This window comes from Lampetra planeri, chromosome 51 (assembly GCF_965212315.1).
Source record: "Lampetra planeri chromosome 51, kcLamPlan1.2.h2, whole genome shotgun sequence".
In the NCBI taxonomy this organism is placed as follows: Eukaryota; Metazoa; Chordata; class Hyperoartia; order Petromyzontiformes; family Petromyzontidae; genus Lampetra; species Lampetra planeri.
In genome coordinates this window covers 5,816,412-5,822,753 of record NC_136157.1, presented here as the reverse complement: position 1 = coordinate 5,822,753, position 6,342 = coordinate 5,816,412, and positions in this window count along the sequence as shown.

The following is a 6,342-nucleotide window of genomic DNA, read 5'->3' as shown; positions in this document are numbered from 1 at the left end:
TTCTTCACGTTCTGTAGATGTAGATGCCACTGGGTCTTCACGTTCTGTAGATGTAGATGCCACTGGGTCTTCACGTTCTGTAGATGTAGATGCCACTGGTTCTTCACGTTCTGCAGATGTAGATGCCACTGGTTCTTCACGTTCTGTAGATGTAGATGCCACTGGTTCTTCACGTTCTACAGATGTAGATGCCACTGGTTCTTCACGTTCTGCAGATGTAGATGCCACTGGTTCTTCACGTTCTGCAGATGCCACCACCGCCCTCTATTGCGCGACGGTTGAACTTACGACTCTCGGTCCGAACAGGAAACTGGACATACGGACAGGTTTGTTCGTATCTCTGAAAGTTCGTAAGTCGAATGTTCGTAAGTAGAGTAGTCGCCGCTGCATTAATACCACCAGGACCAGATCAGCGTCACCTCGACACGCAATCACGTCCGTATTTCTCGTAAATCCGTCGCCTCTCGGCCTTCACCACCAGCTACTACCCTGGACACGAATCACCTTGCGGCGTCGTGCGTAAAGAATTGTACCGTACTGCAGAGTACAATATATTGTTTACGCACAGTATTTACGCGACTTTATAGTGTAGTGTATCGTATTGTACCCTGTACAATTTGTCTTCAAAGTTTACCGCTGTCACACTAGTGCCGAGTACAGTATTTTTAGTAACTTAACGCGACGTTGCGGGTACGTCCGGGATGAAGACGCTCGCGTTAAGACGGGGTTACCTGTCGCCTCCGCTCTCCGTTTAGCTCTCGTGGAAGGAAAAAAAAATTCGCTTTTGATTTGACGTCGTTTCGACGTCGCAAGGAACGCATCCCCGACGTAAAAAAACCGGAGGTACTGGCAAAAAAAAGAGGTCACGCTCACACCAATCGCGAGTTTGCAACATCTCTCTCAAGGATCGATTTCCCATATTCTTAGGTTTTTTTCGGTAAAGTCACGTAGGTAAAAAATAAAAATTAATAAAAGTAAAATAAAAAATAAAATAAAAATCACGACGTTTCGGAGGCAACACAAGCTTCCGTCTTCAGGTGGACTTTTATGAATTTTAATTTTTTTACCTACGTGACTTTACCGAAAAAACCTAAGAATATGAATCCTTGCAGTCACGAAAGCTTCAAATCTAGTCCCCAACAATGACCGCCTGATCATGCGTTATCCAGCGGTGCCAACGGTGTGTGACATCACACCTCACCGACACTCGCGCCGCAGAGACAGCGACATCGCTCCCCCACACGGCGGATGTTACATCGCACAGAGGTAGTGGACATCATCAGAGGCAGGTGAAGGGGGCCCGGAAGAGATGGGAGGAGAAAGATGGTCCTGATCGTCCGAGCTCGGAACCGGGGTTGAAGTTTGAGATGCCAGCACCTCCCGATGATGATGCTGCGTCGTTGTTGCCTCTGGATCTGAGCCAGAGAGAGGATGAAGCTCATGCTGCTGGAGAACAGCAGGCCGTGAGGCTTACTTCACGAACCAGGCCACCAAGGTCACCTCTCTTGCAAATGAGACTTTCCCCTGGTCTCTCTCGTGTTCTCAGCCGGTTAAACGACAAACTTGTGGATTTACAAAAGCCACTTCGTTGAGCTGTCATTTGTTGCCAGGTCGCTTCTGACGAAAGAAGCTAATGGCTCAATGGGGCGATAAAAAAAAATTGTCTCATTTAAATTTGTATATACGGTACTTTTAAAGTGATTTGTTTACCTTTGCTATACTTTGCACTCCAATCGTGTTTTTGTATTGTTTGTTCTTGTTGTAACATTGTGACCCGTCCCTGCTGGACATCCATAGCTCATCGGATTCCTCCTCCAGTAACAAATAAAGATTCCGATTCCGAAAGGATCAGAATCACAGCCGCCGCCGCCTCTGAACCAGAGGCCCATCAGCTCGCTTCAAAAACTGGAATCTCTCGCCAGGGAGCTCTTCGTGTTGGTGGTGGCAGGCGGGGTTGGATAATTCTTACGCAGCAGGTTCCCACACGAGTTCACCGCCCCACCGAGATGGAGATGGCAGCCGCCCTCACAAACGCCGCTCGCCACCCGAACACTTTGGGTCAGTTCTCAACGCGGGAGCAGCTTGCAAGATGCTCGTGATCGGCTCAGGCGAGAGAGGTCTAACACGAACGAGGCTTTTATTGACAGCGAACGTTTTTTACTGGCGGGACATTTCAAAATAAAAGTTCCGAGGCAAAACCGCGTGGCATGTCTGTACGAACGGCAGTCGACATTTACTCTGCACCATAGCGCGGTGCAATTATCTACAACGATGCCAGTCGGTAGGCATCTTCCCCTCTACCATGGTTAGGCCCGAATCATCCCTTCATCGAAGAATAAGTTACTCAAATGGAATGCGCTCAACCTGGACATGTTACCGAAAAGATGTGAGGGTGAAGCGGCTGATGTCCATGGAAGTCTTCTTAAGTACCTTACTGTGTAACGTTTCGACAGTTGAATAAAACACGAGGGACATAGCATCCTGTACTTCTTGACCAAATATTAAAGTACCCGCATTGCAATATTTTTCGTGTGATATTTTTACGGATGCACGTTCAGCAGTTTTGTATGCGAATAAACCAACCTATCACACTGGTCAACAACAAAAAATTCTGGCCTGGACTTTTGCAGCTGTTTTAGACTAATTTCAGGGTGCCGATTCCAAATCTGATCTCAGATTTGCTCTATCACATCTCATTTTATGCTATCGGCATACCCCATTTTCATTGATTTTACCCGAAATTAACTCTGTCACTTATGATTGCAAGTTGTTGCGAGTCAGTGACTGCTTTAGTGTTAAAATATGGTGCTGTATTTTTAGGATAGTGTGTTTATAATATTTTATGTAGATATCCACATTTATTTAATATTTTTCTTCTCCAGTTTTTATTGAAAATGCAATATTTGATATCTCAAAAACCTGATGGGATAGACAAAAACTGATGCCAGATTTGGAATCAGCACCCCAAAATTACCTTAAAACCGTTGGAATACCTTATGCCAGAAAAAAGTGTGTTGACCAGTGTCATTAACAAAACAGATTTATGTACAGAGTGCTTCAACAACAATGTGAACACTTCTGAGAATTTGCAACAAGACCACGAGAAATGTGCCTCCGAGCTCTGGAGACCACCTGGAGATGATTCCAGGCACGCGTTGACAACGATGGCGAACAAGTGGAGACTGACTGTTTGAAGCGATTAACACACATTTATATTCTTGGTTCTTTCGGTAAAGTCACGTAGAAGGGAAATAATAAAATAAATATAAAACAAGAAAATTCTCACGACGTTTCGACTTCAACACAAGCAATCATCATCGGATGTGAAATCCACAAGCAGTAACTGCTACACTACCGCTCCCCACACGCCACCATCCTTGCTGTGGATTTCACACCTGATGACGATTGCTTGTGTTGCAGTCGAAACGTCGTGAGAATTTTATTGTTTTATATTTGTATTATTTAAATTTCCCTTCTACGTGACTTTACCGAAAGAACCAAGAATATGAATCCCTGCAGTCACGAAAGCTTCAAATCAAAACTTAACACACATTCGTTATTATGTTAGTGCATTATCCGTTTTTCCATTAAAAACATAGCCCCATGTAAGTGTTAACATTTTTTTGAAACACCCTGTACATTTCGATTTAAAGCTTTCGTGACTGCAGGGATTCATCTTTTTGGTTCTTTCTGTTGTGTATACGCCCCCTTTTTATTTTTATTTTTAATATTATTTGTTAATTTTTTTTTAGAATTATTCTGCCAACATATAAAATATCGTTTTTTTTTAATAGACACGGGGCAACGTGAGAACGGACACGCCCCCACACTCCCACAGATGTGCGCACACCTCATTTCAAAGGAAAGAGGGCATGAAAGAAGGGTAATCAAGATCATAAAAACTCCCCGAATTTCACACAGGAGGAACAAGGGAGGGGGGAATGGCAGGCGGGGGGTTGGAATGACACCCTCTCGAAAAAAGCCGTGCAGGGCCGGGCACCACGGAGGAATATATAATTATATTCTTAACAAAGGAAACAACATTGACGATAAAAAAAGCACATACGGGTCTTTGAACCATGTTAGATGCACAAGTACCAACTTAGCCATGAATATTAAGCAAACAGTATCCATCCTCACTCCAATTGAAAACCAGAGTCGCGATTCATCAATTGTTAATTAAATACGGACATTATTTACCTTAAATAATTCCTACGCGGCCGGGCCGAAGCACCAAAGAATAATAATGACTTGGGGGTCCAAAACAAAATTCCTAGCCGGGATAGCAGATTAAATAATCACAAGAAGTCAAATAATAAGTACGGAATTAAAGAAGAAGAGGAATCAAGGGCGGATAAGGCTCTCAAAATTAACCAAACACAACACCCATGGGAAGCGAGCAACACGACCGTCTTTGTCTTTCCGAGAGGATCTCCACACGCAGGCACAAAAGCGAGGAAATTAACACGCTCTCGGAAATAAATAAATAAGCGCATGCGCCGGGTGCTTCCACCGTGGAAACAACCGTCTTTGTCTTCCCACAACACGGACAGCAAAAATTGCACACGTGAGGAAATAACATTTCCATGAGAGATCGGGTCACGATGAAACATCGGGAACACGGTTTCGGCATAACTGGGGCATAATGGAAATAAGTCGCATTTCAACTCCCAAACCAAAACAACTTAAGCTGTGTGAGACAAAAGATATGATCCCGAGCAAGGGAGGGAATAATTAAGCTCGCTTAACGCGTAGGTTTTCGCGACAAATATTATTCAGTAACAAAACATGGATTCGAATATTTCTTTTATATATAACTCTACGCGAATCATCGGTCTGACTAATGGATAACTCCGGTGGCGCCGTCACGAGGCCCCCACCCCCCCCCCTTCCAGAACGACACACAGCTGTGTCTTCAAAGCTAATAAACACACGGACAAACACGCACGCGAAACACACAGACGGACACGCACACGACACACACACACACGGATGCAGATGGTCCCACCCACAGGAAGGTTTTATGACAGACTTTGAACAACTCGGGAAACGGAGTGGATTTTCTCAATATAAACCGAAGGAAAATCCATTCAAGACAGATCGTCAGGGCCTCTGGCCCCATCACAGATCTCCAGGGCTTCGGCTCCAACTCTTCTCGTCACCGCCAACAAAGAAGCTTTTCGTCATCCAGAAGGACGAGGTTCGCGGGGTGCCGAGGCGCATCGCCTGACCCAAACGAGTACACGAGACTCAACCCCCTTGCCGTGTCACCACGCCGAGGTGCATCGCCTGCCGCACACGAGTGTACGAGCCCAGCTCCCTTGCCGTGCCACCACGCCGAGGTGCATCGCCTGCCGCACACGAGTGTACGAGCCCAGCTCCCTTGCCGTGTCACCACGCCGAGGTGCATCGCCTGCCGCACACGAGTGTACGAGCCCAGCTCCCGTGCCGTGTCGCCACGCCGAGGTGCATCGCCTGACCACGCAAACGAGCGCGGCCGCGCCGACAATCATCGTACGGGGTCAGCCGAGGGCGGAGTCTGCAGCAGCTGATCACCGCAACCGCGACAAGGAGGGCCCTTCTCCGAAAGTCGTTCGTACCCACAACTTCCCCCACCAATAGACCCACACACACGCACGCATCGACGCCCCACTCACCTGTGAGACTATCCTATCTAGTTCACCCTTACCATCGTATCAACCCTAGTCAATTATCAGAAGACTGATTATCAACCACATGAACCATTAGCTGGCCATGAGGAATCGTGGCCCATCGAGTGATTAAGAGTCCGTCGGTTATAAGAGTGAGGTTGTTTTCCGTGCCTTTCCCTCATTCCGCTCATCACATAGGCGATCAATAGACTCGTCGAGGCAAACTCAACCTCCCGAAATCCTCATTACGAATCGACCGTGCACAAAGAGAGAAAATCTTGTCAAACCAGTTTTCTTTGTCAGAGAATCTCGCCGAAGAATTAATTAAAACAGAGCCAGATCCGCTCGCCACACACACACGCCCTCCCCCCCCCCTTATATCAAACAATCCGTTAAAAGGATATTATACTTGCCGACGAATCTATTGACATATACTTTCGCCTCTGGGATACAATAAGTGCTTTTTCTTACCGCAAAATGAAGTGTGTCATGCTTGGTTTCAAACTCGGCCAGTCGCCGATTGTGATCGATACCAAAACGAACTAATGAGATGCCTGGTTGTTAGGAGGGTTTTTAGTCATTCAGTTCGTTAAATGCATAAGAGTTTTGAGTTGTTCTCGCAAATGCATAAGTGTTTATTCATTCATTTTAGTCAAATGCATGGTCTCGTAATTGCATAAGAATTTTAGTT